The sequence below is a fragment of the Schistocerca nitens genome, chromosome 2, assembly GCF_023898315.1.
Source record: "Schistocerca nitens isolate TAMUIC-IGC-003100 chromosome 2, iqSchNite1.1, whole genome shotgun sequence".
Lineage (NCBI taxonomy): Eukaryota > Metazoa > Arthropoda > Insecta > Orthoptera > Acrididae > Schistocerca > Schistocerca nitens.
The window spans coordinates 2,012,090-2,028,279 of record NC_064615.1 but is presented as its reverse complement, the minus strand read 5'-3'; the positions used below and the strand labels follow the sequence as shown (position 1 = coordinate 2,028,279).

The window sequence follows — 16,190 nt, the reverse complement described above, 5'->3', positions numbered from 1 at the left end:
AGTATACTTTAGATCAACATGTATACCTCCAAATACCTAGAACAGATTTTGCTTGTGTGCTAAATGACATATTTCGAACATTTCACATTGAATACAATTTATTACACATAACTCCCTCAACTTAACAGCAACTTCAACTGAAAATAGATGTACATCTTCAACCTACATCAACCCTCCATATTCGCTGCAATAACTACATAAAAATACTACTCCAGGCTCCTTGGCCTCTCAGTATATCATATTTCACATAATTTATTCGAACAAGTATCTCATCATGTATTTGTTTCTCTATATGCCTTCCTACTTACAAACTGATACATTACTTCAATTCTCTTACAATTGCTTGACCTTTTCATACCTCATAAAACAACTCTATAAGATTACACAAACTCTTGTTTGACCAATTAGCTTCCCACCACATTTTATAAACATTGGCTTTCTGATCTGGTTCTCATTTCATTGCTACATGGTTCCTGACTGAATTATTTGGACGACCACTACCTATTCTAACTACTATACACCAACTTTCTTAATCTAAGAATAGAAAAAGATGGTAGAGGAGTGAAACTTGAAACAAGAAATAAAGTTCACCCAGCTGGAAGTATACCAGTCGCCACTTGGTATACCAACAAAAGTTTTGCCGGCTCCCTACACCTTAAACTGATTTTATTCCATTATCTGGGTTGCTCTTATCCTTATGTGGATAGTATCTTTTTATATTCTCAACATGTTCCTTACCATGAGCTCTTTTTGTTTGCACATATCCCAATTCAACTGTGTTCGGGTGATCAATTCTTGTGGTCCTATATGGTCCTTTATAAACATGGTTAAATTTATGTATCTCAGAATTTAATTTCTTCTATTTGACATGCACTTTTACTAGCACCAGATCCTCCACTCGATAAGTTATTGGCTTTACCAATTTATCATGTCTCTCCTGTCTCCTCTTTGCTTTCTCTTTCATACTCAGTTCCACTAACTCTAATTTCTTCTCATATGTCATTTCCAGGCAGATAATCCAATAGTTCACGAAACACACTATCATGTCTTTGGTTAAGTAATATCTCACATGGGGCAAATCCCATCAAGTCATGTGGGAGATGATTCCTGATACGTTCAAATTCTCCAAGGTACTCCTTGTATGACCTGTGCTTCCTGTTACAGTATGTCCTACAAAAACGATTTAACTCCTTCATCGATTGTTTGGCCAGATTGGAGGCCTGTCTATATCTTGAGATTGCAATTGGTTCTATCTGATGTTTATCCAGCATTTCTTTGTTTTCTTTCTTGATTTCTTCATTTCCTTTAGACATCTCTTCTATATGCTTGTTGATTTCTTTATTTCCTTTGAACATCTCCTCTAAACACTTGATGATTTCTTTATTTCCTTTCTTGATTTCTTCATTTCCTTTGGACATCTCTTCTATACGTTTGTTGAGTTCTTCATTTCCTTTGGATATTACTTCTATATGCTTGTTGATTCCTTGGAGCATCTCGAAGTAACATACATACAACCTGTAGGTTACTATAAATAATGCAAATGAGACACTATTCTGTGCTGTACAGCATGAAAACACACGCATATTAGCATACCATGCTTCAGAGCAAATTCGCGAAAAAATGTTGAAAGATATTGTTTTTATATTTTCTGCAATTGACAAATTTAATTTGAAGCTCCTTCCGCGCTCTGAAGACAGTGCAATACTAATTAGTCTCGTGCCAGCAAATCGTCTTCACTCACCCCTCGACAAAGTCGCGAGGTTTTGACGTATTACGTCGTGCTGCTAGTGGTGTTGGAGTTGGCTCCTCTGGCGCGGCGGCTGTCAGGCGAGCCTTGTTGTAGCTGGTGTGTAGTGCCGTGTGCAGAGCGAAGCTCGCGGCTAATCGCGCTGACGCAGTCTCGTAGTTCGGTGGTTGGCGACGGGATGGAGCTGATGTCACGTATTTCGTTGATCGGCGGGTAGGTGACGCAGACGTCGTATACTTCGAGGGTTCGCCATTAGATGTCGAACCCTGCGTCGTCGTTGTTTCTACTTCAGCCATTTGGCTCCGCTGTAGTCACTGGCCAGTGTGGTACATCTCCGCTGCCTAAATCCTTGATGTCGCGGCGTGTGGAACCTCTTCACTGCTTCAGATTCTTTCGTTAACCACTCACATTCTGGGTGACGTCATCCAACAATCACGCCAAAGACAACACTCACGAATGCGGTAACAGTTTATGGGTCCACATCAAATTGAGCGATTTACCCAGTTCAAAAAACAATTTCGGATTGAAAGTCACTTGAAAACATGTTCCTGATACTTTTGTAACAGAATTTTGGCTGGTTCACTCGCGATTATGTACGAATGCGCCTTTCCTTAGAGTAGGAATTTTACAGTAATTCAGACAGGTTTTCGTGTCCATAGTTCAATACATTGTTCATTAACACTGCTTTTGTCACTTAAACTCGTAAAAACAAATCGTTTACTGTATCTCAGTCACTTTTGCACTGTATTGTCTAAATAGGTGCTTCGTTCCCACGATTTCTAGTTTCACCATAAATATGTTATGTTACACTGTTCGTAGTTAAAATACTGTAATTTTAGTCACGGTAGCGACAATACCGGATTATCCTTGCACTAAAATCATCCGATAAATGCCAATGTCTTTTCACTGGAAAAAAAATTGTGCTTAATAAACCACTGTTCGGATCCGAAGATTGCAACTGTCCTTGGCACAGGAGCCAAGATGAAACATCCCCGTTTTGTCCTTTATTGGGTTTTGAGCGATTTACCGAAGCCGCCAAACAGTTAATTATTATGATTATATGACTGTGTGCTAAATGGATGAAAGGCTATCGGTTTTTCTGCTGTGGTTTCGGGGGTATTTCAACCGAGTGCGGCTGTTCTGGCACGGAATAGTTAATGATTCAGAGTTTGTCTATTGTTAAGGACCACAAAGGTTGCGATGTACAAAGTGATATGCATTTTCTATGACACACAAATTCTGAGGCAGTTGATACCTTCACCTTACACTTTTAATTACAGTTATATCTTTTTATTGGTTGCTGATTTTAAGTACTTCATCACACGCAATGATGATGGTTAACATACACAACATTCCTCACTGCAATCCATGGTTGTTGCTGGCCGACTCGGTTGAAGCGCAACACGTAATTCGGCACTTGTAACTTTCTGTTTCATATCACTCGCGAATCGGTATCGATGAGGGTCCACCCCACGACGGTCAGGGGGACGCGCTCATTTGTCATACTCTGGTGAATTTACCGTTTACTACCCACTCCACCACCATCCTTACCCGTCTCTCCAGCACCACTACTCATTCGACACTCGTCTCACTCCCTTCTGCAGCGCTCGACAATCGACTCCTCTCTACTATCAACCTGAGTGTCTGATACTAGCATCTATGTTCGTGGGATCACAGATCACTTCAACACTCATCTGTGAAGAGAACTTGATGTCTATCCTGAGCGGTCCTTTCGGCATGTTGTTGGGCCGATCTGTACCGCTCCGCATGGTGTCGTGGTTGCAAAGACGGACCTCGCCATGGATGTCGGGAGTGAATTTACGCATCATGCAGCCTATTGTGGACAGTATGAGTCGTAACACGACGTCCTGTGGCTGCACGAAAAGCATTATTCAACATGGTGGCGTTGCTGTCAGGGTTCCTCCGAGCCATAATCCGTAGGTAGCGGTCATCCACTGAAGTAGTAGCCCTTGGGCGTCCTGAGTGAGGCATGTCATCGACAGTACTTGTCTCTCTGTACCTCCTCCATGTCCGAACAACATCACTTTGGTTCACTCCGAGACAGCTGGACACTTCCCTTGTTTAGAGCTCTTCGTGGCAGAAAGTAACAATGCGGACGCGATCGAACCGCGCTATTGACCGTCTAGGCATGGGTGAATTACAGGCAACATGAGCCGAGAACCTCCTTCCTGGTGGAATGACTGGAACTGATCGGCTGTCGGGCCCCCTCTGTCTAACAGGCGCTGCTCACGCAGGGCTGTTTACATCTTTGGCCGGCGTTAGTGACATCTCTGAACAGTCAAAGGGACCGTGTCTGTGATACATCTACGGTAACGTCTGTCTTCAGGAGTTGTGGGAACCAGGGTGATGCAAAACGTTAGGGGCCTCTAATCACCTCGGGTTTTTGACGTTCTAACGCGTCAATTAGACACAATTTAGCACTATCAATAGGACATCCAGCAATCAATGCCAAGTCGAAAAACTACTTGCATTTCTCTTGAACAAAACTTCCAATTTTTCTGAAATTGTAGCCATTTGTTCGGCTGTACATGTACATAACATCTATCAATATGCGTCCCGTTCGGATAATTCCTTCGTAGTGCATCGTTTTTTTTTCTCCTTGGAGTGTACACTGGAAATAATAGCCCCTCAGTCTTTAAGCTTTGTTGTGCTAGTAAGGTATTAAAACTCATTTTACGCAGAACTCTACCATCGATTGGTTCAATACTATGGCGTATTTTTCCTCAATTGGTCTATCTTTTTGAGGTTATTTCCTACACTTTTCATTTAAGACAGAAGTCTGGTGAAAGAGGCGGCCACAGACTTTTGATTATTCTACTTTCCTGTGTGAAGGATTCATCCATTAGAGACAGTGGATGATGAGTGGATGACGTTGCTGGAAAAAGAGGCGCATCTTTTCATGTTCCTTTAATTGAGAGCAGAACTTCGCGATAATGTGAAGATAAATGTGTGTATTGAGCGTGGTTTCAAAGAACATCGTGCCAATAATTCGTGTGCGAGGAACCGTACACCATACTCCATTTTTTACTGTGAAGAGAAATTTGTTGCTCAGTGTGAGGGTTTACGATGCCCCAGAAACGCTTACTGTGGCTATTCAAATCGCTAGAAAGATAAAACGCAGCTCCATCATTCAAAAAATTTGGTGTCAAGTCAATTATCTTTAAATAACGTATGAACACATGAAACTCCATAAGCTTTCAGGTGTAAGGACTATCGGAATAACAAAAACTATACTCCGCCCGAACAGGCCTTGGAAGCTCGAACGGCACCGACCGTCTGCCGGTGTCACCAGATGCAGATATGGAGGGTCACGTGGTCAGCACACCGCTCTCCCGGCCGTATGTCAGTTTACGAGATCGAAGCCGCTACTTCTGAATCAAGAAGCGCCTCGGTTTGCCTCACAAGGGCTGAGCGCACCCCGTTTGCCAACAGCGCTCGGCAGACCGGATGGTCACCCATCCAATTGCTAGTCCAGCCCGACAGCGCTTAACTTCGGTGATCTGACGGGAACCGGTGTTAGGACTGCGGCAAGGCCGTTGGCTTCGAGATGGCTAGGTGTACATTTAGCCCAGTTAGATTCAAAAGCTGTCTGACAATTTTTCGTTGTTTGCAACGGATTCCGGAGTTCGAAGTAAAGGCTTACGACAGGGCCAAACTGCACGTGTGCAGCGCGTGTGGTCCGCGTGCAGGTCGCCGCTCGGCTTTGCCCCTTCCTTCCCTGAGGTACTCGAGGTGCAGCGAGGTACAGTGGATGGTTGCACCAAAGGCAGTTTAGAGATCTATCGTTTCAGATCTTTGTAAAAAAAGGTGAATGGCAGGAGAGACGGATGGGTTGGTTCAAATGGCTCTGAGCACTATGGGACTCAACTGCTGAGGTTATTAGTCCCCTAGAACTTAGAACTAGTTAAACCTAACTAACCTAAGGACATCACAAACATCCATGCCCGAGGCAGGATTCGAACCTGCGACCGTAGCGATCTTGCGGTTCCAGACTGCAGAGACGGATGGGAATTCTCAATATACAGGGTGCCCCATTTATCTTGACCACCCTAAATAACTGTTTGTCGAGATGCAAATTAACAAATGTTTCAAGAAAATGTCCTTTAACCGTCATGGGCACATCAATCAGCATGATTGCCTTCGTTGTAACATTGTTTTTTACAAAGATATGAATAGCGGTATGACTTTTTTAAATGTCACCCTGTATTTTTTAGTCTATATATAATTCATTTCCTCTCGTAAAGACTTATTCAAAAATGTGTCACAGTGATTCATTCACTGTAACACAACGTTATTATTTACATAACACAATATTGACTTTGAGCCCAGGTTGACAAAGTCGTCCAGTTGATGGAGTTGTCAGAAAATAAATGAAAACCAAGTAAAAACATAATACAAAATTGACTTTGACTACCCTGTCGCATTGCCCAGGAGTAGAATATTCAAAGGAGCTCAAAGTGGTGTCCCTGGACACTAATACACTGGTGCACTCGTCGAATGAAAGAAGTATTTACTGCTTCCAGTGTTGCCTGATGAAGAGAAATACAAGCAAGCACGATACGTTCCTGCGTGTCCTGCATGGGCTTCTGGGAATATCGCTGTGGTCAACGTAGTCAACGTCTTCAATGCATCCCCAAAGTAAAAAGTCAGCAGACCTAGCAGGCCAGGTAACTGTCCCTCCTCGACCAGTCCACCTGGCAGGGTACCTTCGGTTCAGAACACGACGTGCACGCAAGGCATTATGTGCAGGACATCCATCGTGTTGATACCACATAAGCATTCTGGTTCTTAGCGACATTTCATCCAGAAGAGGAGGAAAAATTCGTCTTAGGAAGTCGGCATAGGCAGTGCCGTTTCGACTATCATTGATGAAACAAGGGCAAATAAATGTAAAAAAAGCATGTGTTTAGGAATCACTGGTAGCCACCTCTTTCCAAACGGATCAAAGTGTTTCTTGTAAAGTAATTCATTAACAACTTTAAATTGTCCTTTCACGTCCTCTGATCGATTTAAGGCAAGCATGATTTGAGATAACTTGGCGTCCTTCTGCTGCTCAGCAGAGAGATCCTGGAGTGCAGCGAGACAGTCTCTATCTTCATCAGAGTCTTGATGATCTTGCACACGGTTTCTTAACAGACAGTCGACATCTTGGTGTTTTCTTCCACTTTTGTACTCTATGGTTGTAATTTCCCTTAGAAAAAATTATAAATGACTGTGCTGGTAAACCTCTTACGTTATTTGATTTTCAAACAGCTGAGCAAAACTGAACGTACTCAGACATTTCTTTCTTTACTTATTCTGATCATCACTAAACTGACACACAAAATTTTTAGTGCAACGCAATCTGACTTTCGATAATCCCCACAAAAGAATGGCCCTGACTAACAATAACCTATACCTTTCATGAATCACTTGTTGTTGTTGTGGTCTTCAGTCCTGAGACTGGTTTGATGCAGCTCTCCATGCTACTCTATCCTGTGCAAGCTACTTCATCTCCCCGTACCTACTGCAACCTCCATCCTTCTGAATCTGCTTAGTGTATTCATCTCTTGGTCTCCCTCTACGATTTTTACCCTCCTCGCTCCCCTCCAATGCTAAATTTGTGATCCCTTGATGCCTCAGAACATGTCCTACCAACCGATCCCTTCTTCTAGTCAAGATATGCCACAAACTTCTCTTCTCCCCAATCCTATTCAATACCTCCTCATTAGTTACGTGATCTACCCATCTAATCTTCAGCATTCTTCTGTAGCACCAAATTTCGAAAGCTTCTATTCTCTTTTTGTCTAAACTATTTATCGTCCATGTTTCACTTCCATACATGGCTACACTCCATACAAATACTTTCAGAAACGACTTCCTGACACTTAAATCAATACTCGATGTTAACAAATTTCTCTTCATCAGAAACGCTTTCCTTGCCATTGCCAGTCTACATTTTATATCATCTCTACTTAAGCCATCATCAGTTATTTTGCTCCCCAAATAGCAAAACTCCTTTACTACTTTAAGTGTCTCATTTCCTAATCTAATTCCCTCAGCATCAGCCGACTTAATTCGACTACATTCCATTATCCTCGTTTTGCTTTTGTTGATGTTCATCTTATGTCCTCCTTTCAAGACACTGTCCATTCCGTTCAACTGTTCTTCCAAGTCCTTTGCTGTCTCTGACGGAATTACAATGTCATCGGCGAACCTCAAAGTTTTTTATTTCTTCTCCATGGACTTTAGTACCTACTCCGAATTTTTCTTTTGTTTCCTTTACTGCTTGCTCAATATACAGATTGAATAACATCGGGGATAGGCTACAACCCTGTCTCACTCCCTTCCCAACCACTGCTTCCCTTTCATGCACCACAACTCTTATAACTGCCATCTGGTTTCTGTACAAATTGTAAATAGCCTTTCACTCCCTGTATTTTACACATGCCACCTTCAGAATTTGAAAGAGAGTATTCCAGTCAACATTGTCATAAGCTTCCTCTAAGTCTACAAATGCTAGAAACGTAGGTTTGCCTTTCCTTAATCTTTCCTCTAAGGTAAGTCGTTAGGTCAGTATTGCCTCACGTGTTCCAACATTTCTACGGAATCCAAAGTGATCTTCGCCGAGGTCGGCTTCTACCAGTTTTTCCATTCGTCTGTAAAGAATTCGCGTTAGTATTTTGCAGCTGTGACTTATTAAACTGATAGTTCGGTAATTTTCACATCTGTCAACACCTGCTTTCTTTGGGATTGGAATTATTATATTCTTCTTGAAGTCTGAGGGTATTTCGCCTGTTTCATACATCTTGCTCACCAGATGGTAGAGTTTTGTCAGGACTGGCTCTCCCAAGGCCGTCAGTAGTTCCGATGGAATGTTGTCTACTCTGGGGGCCTTGTTTCGACTCAGGTCTTTCAGTGCTCTGTCAAACTCTTCACGCAGTATCGTATCTCCCATTTCATCTTCATCTACATCCTCTTCCAATTTAGATAATATTGTCCTCAAGTACATCGCCCTTGTATAGACCCTCTATATACTCCTTCCACCTTTCTGCTTTCCCCTCTTTGCTTAGAACTGGGTTTCCATCTGAGCTCTTGATATTCATACAAGTGGCTCTCTTTTCTCCAAAAGTCTCTTTAATTTTTCTGTAGGCTGTATCTATCTTACCCCTAGTCAGATAAGCCTGTACATCCTTACATTTGTCCTCTAGGCATCCCTGCTTAGCCATTTTGCACTTCCTGTCGATCTCATTTTTGAGACGTTTGTATTCCTTTTTGCCTGCTTCATTTACTGCATTTTTATATTTTCTTCTTTCATCAATTAAATTCAATATTTGTTCCGTTACCCAAGGATTTCTACTAGCCCTCGTCTTTTTACCTACTTGATCCTCTGCTGTCTTCACTACTTCATTCCTCAGAGCTACCCATTCGTCTTCTACTGTATTTCTTTCCCCATTCCTGTCAATTGTTCCCTTATGCTGTCCCTGAAACTCTGTACAACCTCTGGTTTAGTCAGTTTATCCAGGTCCCATCTCCTTAAATTCCCACCTTTTTGCAATTTCTTCAGTTTTAATCTACAGTTCATAACCAATAGATTGTGGTCAGAGTCCACAACTGCCCCTGGAAATGTCCTACAATTTAAGACCTCGTTCCTAAATCTCTGTCTTACCATTATATAATCTATCTGATACCTTTTAGTATCTCCAGGATTCTTCCAGGTATACAACCTTCTTTTATGATTCTTGAACCAAGTGTTAGCTATGATTAAGTTATGCTCTGTGCAAAATTCTACCAGGCGGCTTCCTCTTTCATTCCTTAGCCCCAATCCATATTCACCTACTACGTTTCCTTCTCTCCCTTTTCCTACCATCGAATTCCAGTCACCCATGACTATTAAATTTTCGTCTCCCTTCACTACCTGAATAATTTCTTTTATCTCATCATACATTTCTTCAGTTTCTTCGTCATCTGCAGAGCTAGTTGGCATATAAACTTGTACTACTGTAGTAGGCATGGGCTTCGTTTCTATCTTGAGCACTATAATACGTTCACTATGCTGTTTGTAGTAGCTTACCTGCACTCCTATTTCCCTATTCATTATTAAACCTACTCCCACACTACCCCTATTTGATTTTGTATTTATAACCCTGTATTCACCTGACCAGAAGTCTTGTTCCTCCTGCCACCGAACTTCACTAATTCCCACTATATCTAACTTTAACCTATCCCTTTCCCTTTTTACATTTTCTAACCTACCTGCCCGGTTAAGGGATCTGACATTCCACGCTCCGATCCGTAGAATGCCAATTTTCTTTCTCCTGATAACGACGTCCTCTTGAGTAGTCCCCGCCCGGAGATCCGAATGGGGGACTATTTTACCTCCGGAATATTTTACCCAAGAGGACGCCATCATCATTTAACCATACAGTAAAGCTGCATGCCATCGGGAAAAATTACGGCCGTAGTTTCCCGTTGCGTTCAGCCGTTCGCAGTACCACAACAGCCAGGCCGTTTTGGTTAATGTTACAAGGCCAGATCAGTCAATCATCCAGACTGTTGCCCCTGCAACTACTGAAAAGGCTGCTGCCCCTCTTCAGGAATCACACGTTTGTCTGGCCTCTCAACAGATACCCCTCCGTTGTGGTTGCACCTACGGTACGGCTATCTGTATCGTTGAGGCACGCAAGCCTCCCCACCAACGGCAAGGTCCATGGTTCATGGGGGAATGAATCACTTACCTCACAAAAATCTTCGTTACTCGAACTACTGCAATACAGCAAGCGCCAATACTGCCAGCTAAATAAAAGATTCTAACTCCTGAAGGCATAGGCATAGGCATAGTTAGCAAATGAAAGATTTTGATGGAGAACAAACAACGTATTTACCTTAATAATGTTCAAAAGTCATCATATATATATATATATATATATATATATATATATATATATATATATATATATATATATATATATATATACAGCGTGAGTCACCTAACGTTACCGCTGGATATATTTCGTAAACCACATCAAATACTGACGAACCGATTCCAGAGACCGAACGTGAGGAGAGGGGCTAGTGTAATAGTTTAATACAAACCATACAAAAATGTACGGAAGTATGTTTTTTAACACAAACCTACGTTTTTTTTTTTTTAAATGGAACCAAGTTAGTTTTGTTAGCACATCTGAACATATAAACAAATACGGAATCAGTGCCGTTTGTTGCATTGTAAAATGTTAATTACATCCGGAGATATTGTAACCTAAAGTTGACGCTTGAAAGCTGCGACGTTCAGTTGCGTGTTGTAACAAACACGGGCCACGGTCGGCGAGCAGCATCTGCAGGGACATGTTTACGATGACGACCGTGTTTACGAGTGTGGCTGTAGTGCACTGTTGTGGTTTGGTCTAGCTGTCGCAGTGTCCGCATGTAGCGCTTGCTGCTATTGTTATTCTGCATTCGTCTCCGCACGCAGACTAACTGTAGTACACCGTGTTACTAGACGTCTGTGATAGTGTAGTGTTGTAGGAACTGTGACCATGGTGTATTCGAACTCTGAAAAGGCGGAGATGATACTCATCTATGGCGAGTGTCGACGAAATGCAGCTGAAGCCTGCAGGGTGTATGCAGAACGGTACCCGGACAGAGAGCATCCAACGTGCCGCACATTGCAAAACATCTACCGCCAACTGTATGCAACAGGTATGGTCGTAGCACGCAAACGGGTCCGCAACAGGCCTGTCACAGGAGAAGCGGGTGCAGTTGGTGTGTTAGCTGCTGTTGCCATGAACCCACACATGAGTACACAGGACATTGCGAGAGCCGGTGACTGAGTCAAAGTAGTGTCATGCGCATACTGCATCGTCATCGCTTTCACGCGTTTCGTGTGTCGCTACATCAGCAATTACATGGTGATGACTTTAATCATCGAGTGCAATTCTGTCAATGGGCATTAACAGAGAATGCGTTGCAGTTCTACCTGTTTACCGATGAAGCGGGTTTCACAAACCACGGGGCAGTGAATCTACGGAACATGCATTACTGGTCCGTGGACAATCCTCGCTGGCTCAGACAGGTAGAGCGACAGCGACCGTGGACTGTAAATGTATGGTGCGGAATCATTGGCGACCACCTCATTGGTCCTCACTTCATTGCAGGGGCCCAAACAGCTGCAACATACATCGCGTTTCTACAGAATGATCTGCCAACGTTGCTCGAAAATGTCCCACTGGAAACGCGTCGACGTATGTGGTATCAGCATGATGGTGCACCTGCACATTCCGCAATTAACACTAGGCTGACCCTTGACAGGATGTTCGACGGGCGTTTCATAGGACGTGGAGGACGCATAAATTGGCTAGCCCGTTCTCTTGATCTTACACCTCTGGACTTCTTTCTGTGGGGTACGTTAAAGGAGAATGTGTACCGTGATGTGCCTACAACCCCAGAGGATATGAAACAACGTATTGTGGCAGCCTGCGGCGACATTACACCAGATGTACTGCGGCGTGTACGACATTCATTACGCCAGAGATTGCAATTGTGTGCAGCAAATGATGGCCACCACATTGAACATCTATTGGCGTGACATGTCGGGACACACTCTATTCCACTCCGCAATTGAAAACGGAAACCACGTGTGTACGTGTACCTCACCCCTCATGGTAATGTACATGTGCGTCAGTGAAGAACACCAATAAAAAGGTGTTGGCATGTGGACGTAATGTGCTATTCCAGTCTCTTCTGTACCTAAGGTCCATCACCGTTCCCTATGGATCCCTACGTAATTCGGTGCTCTACGATACACACGATCGAACAGCGGAGGAGTGGTACTCAAGCGTCTACTTTAGGTTACAATATCTCCGGATGTAATTAACATTTTACAATGCAACAAACGGCACTGATTACGTATTTGTTTATATGTTCAGATGTGCTAACAAAACTAACGGGGTTCCATTTAAAAAACGTAGGTTTGTGTTAAAAAACATTCTTCCGTGCATTTTTGTATGGTTTGTATTAAACAATTACACTAGCCCCTCTCCTCACGTTCGGTCTGTGGAATCGATTCGTCAGTATTTGATGTGGTTTACGAAATATATCCAGCAGTAATGTTAGGTGACTCACCCTTGACATCCATCTTTACAAATTTCCTTTTTCTGGCGGACACACGTCACCTCTCAAAACTCCGCCATTTCTCTCCCCACATCCTCCACTGCTGGCGGTTCACCTCCAACTGCGCAACGCTACGCGCTGTTCACATCCAACTGCCCAACACTACACAAGCGAATATTCCATCAACATCAACCAGCCACAGGCTGCACACAGCACAGTCAGTGATTTTCATACGGAGCGCTACGTGGCGTTACCACATAAAAACCTAAACAGCCTACTTACATGGTAATGTCATAGTTTTGAAGACGTAGTGCGCACCTGATGAGTTGTCCTGTAGGATCCTTAAGACGTGTCAACCAACAACGTGAATGACGGTCTGTAACAACTGTGAATGGCCTTCCATACAGATACTGTAGAAATTTGCACATGGCCCAGCTTGTGAACTTCTCCTCGTTGTTCTCATACCGTTGCTTGGCAGTGGCCTCCAATTAGAAAAATACGTTAGCCAAACACACGGTATCACCTCATTTGTTAAATTTGGCTATTCGCTCATATACCTTCAGCCACTTGTTTGGATCTTGGCCATCGTCACCAGAGAACCCGGAAGGATGTCTCATGTGGTGGCACACAGTTGCTGTCATCGTAACGTCCGCTTCTTCTTCTGTCTCTTATAGATTGCGATCTGTTGAATATGACTCGAACTCGGGTTTCTCGCCACGTAAACGGCGGCTCTGTCGTGGCCTGATGGGAGCCACTGTGTCGTCGATAATGTGCGCCATCACAAGTTCCAATACCCAGCGTCTCCACGAGAGTAATGTCGCGTAGAAGAAGGTGTAATTAGATGAATGACGAACACTAACTTCACTTAACGAAGATTTATTCAGCACTTGCACATACAAGGGCGCGGAGCGAACTGCCTCTGGCTGAAATGGCTCTGAGCACTTTGGGACTTAACATCTGTGGTCATCAGTCCCCTGGAACTTAGAACTACTTAAACCTACCTAACCTAAGGACAGCACACACATCCATGCTCGAGGCAGGATTCGAACCTGCGATCGTAGCGGTCACGCGGTTCCAGACTGAAGCGCCTAGAACCGCACGGCCACACCGGCCGGCAACCGCCTCTGGCCGGAACACATACAGTATATGCACGGCTACAGAGCATTCCAGTACAATGATTCTGGGCATTTGTGGATACTTCTAGAATGTACTCGAACCGAATATAGGAACTGAAATTGTGCAGTCGAGGTGAGTTTTGTAGTCACGACAGTTTAGTATCATATCCACTACACCACAGTGCTACTGAGCTTCTGCTGTCCTAATATTATCCAGTTTCATAAGCGACAGCTACTGAAAATTTTCTACGAGACTATGTTACAGTACCAAGCAGAGATAATTGTAAGCTTTATTTGACAATGAAAGAGCAAAAAATTGCAACGATCAGGAGATGAGATTCATTATTCAGGAGGTCAAGAAATACTTTGTCCAAAATTTTCAGTCACGCAGCACTTGCAGAAACTGGTGGTACGAACAGCATCACTTGTGGCGGCGTTGTTCTACTGTCAGTTACAAAAGTTTTGGATGGAACTGAGCGAATAGTATGAGACTTTATATACTACAGCAAACTTAGTTGCTTATGTCAAGAAGCATGACTGAAACGATTTTTTTATTTAAAACTCGATATTGTTGAATTTATGAAGGATAGACGAGTGTGGGAACGATAATTAGAACATCCGGAATGAATTGCAGACCTCCATTACAAGTGGTCTTGCGTGCGTACTGCCTACAGTAAGACATTGCAACGTGTGATTTGATGGGGATGTATTAAGAAGAACGCATTAAAGAAGGGACACCACTTCCCTAAGCGCACTGACGTTAAAGAAAACGCGAGGTTCGAAGAATTCATTGTGGCTATGAAAGGATTATGATGAAAGTTTCCTAAGCCTTTTGTGTACGCTGTCAACCTCACATCTGTTTTCCAAATGTTTTCAGGACAGATTACTGGTTCAGTTGAAAGCGCCCCTGTGCATGTGCAGATGTAACTGACTGACCTGCAAGGTAATTCCTATTTTAAAGACAATTCCTTTTACGTTAAAACTGTCCAGGATGCCTACTTTGCTGTCCTCGGGTAGAGTTTCCAGGTCTCCACAACGACGTTGCAAAAGTACTACAACCACTCCGTCGTCAGGCCACAAGTGGCCCATCGGGACCATCCGACCGCCGTGTCATCGTCAGATGAGGATGAGGATAGGAGGGGCGTGGGGTCAGCACACCGCTCTCCCGGTCGTTACGGTGGTTGTCTTTGACCGGAGCCGCTACTATTCGGTCGAGTAGCTCCTCAATTGGCATCACGAGGCTGAGGGCACGCCGAAAAATGGCAACAGCGCATTGCAGCCCTCACACTCACCCATCCGAGAGCCGGCGACGCCCGCCAGTGATCTGATGGGAACCGGTGTATCCACTGCGGCAAGGCCGTTGTCCGAAAGTACTGTAGAAAGTACTGTAGAAAGGGGGCACTCAGATGAAACCCGGACGCTAGTGTAAAGTTACGGCAACGATTTTATTTATTCAAAAATGTAGTTACGCGCAGTACACGTACTCAAAAATAGTCGCCAAATCCGTTGGCGCATTTCTGCCTTTGCGACACTAGCCAGTAGATTCCATCCATAAAGAAGCTAGTAGGCTGCTGTCGGATCCAGACCTGGAGCCAGTCACACACTTCGTCGTCCGTTGCGAATCGATGTCCGCGAATAACTTGTTTTAGAGGTCCAGACACAGGAAAGTCACACGGTGAAAGGTCGGGACTGAAGGGTGGATGTTCCAGCGTTTCCCACCGAAACAGCTGCAAGCGACGAGCCTGTCCAGCACGAGCATCGTCTTCCAGCGACTCGCGCCCCTCAGTGAATCGTCTGCGCCATTCCACAACACTCGAACGACTCAGACTGTAGCCTACTCGACGTACACAGCCTTCATCCGTCGGTACGTTTCAACGCTTCCAAGTCCCTTCGCCGCCAAAAATCCAATCACTGCTCGTTGCTCCTGCTTACTCGCCTGCATGTTCGCTAGTGGACGTTAACCTGTGTGACCAGCTTCTCTTAGGCGTGAAAACACCACCATACCGGCAGTTACGTGGAGCCACCTTATTTGTAAGGCAAACGTATATGCACTGACCAGGTTTCATTTGAATGAACCTCATACAATATTCCGATTGACGTATTTCTGTCAAAGCCCTCACGATTGTGTGCCAGCTTCATTGCGAAAATCTGTGAAATTTTGTGCTTCTGTCCGTATGCCGAGAGTTTGTACTAGATAAAAATTATGTCTTCAGCGC

General features: G+C 43.8%; 1 protein-coding gene and 1 pseudogene across 1 annotated transcript in view; one reads left to right on the top strand and one right to left on the bottom strand.

Moving 5' to 3' along the window:
* The window catches only part of LOC126234233 (uncharacterized), a 66,477-nt gene that overhangs the window by 24,734 nt on the left and 25,553 nt on the right, over positions 1 to 16,190 (top strand). The gene's annotated exons all lie outside the window — the stretch shown is intronic.
* LOC126238399 (5S ribosomal RNA) lies at positions 5,192 to 5,309 on the bottom strand (annotated as a pseudogene).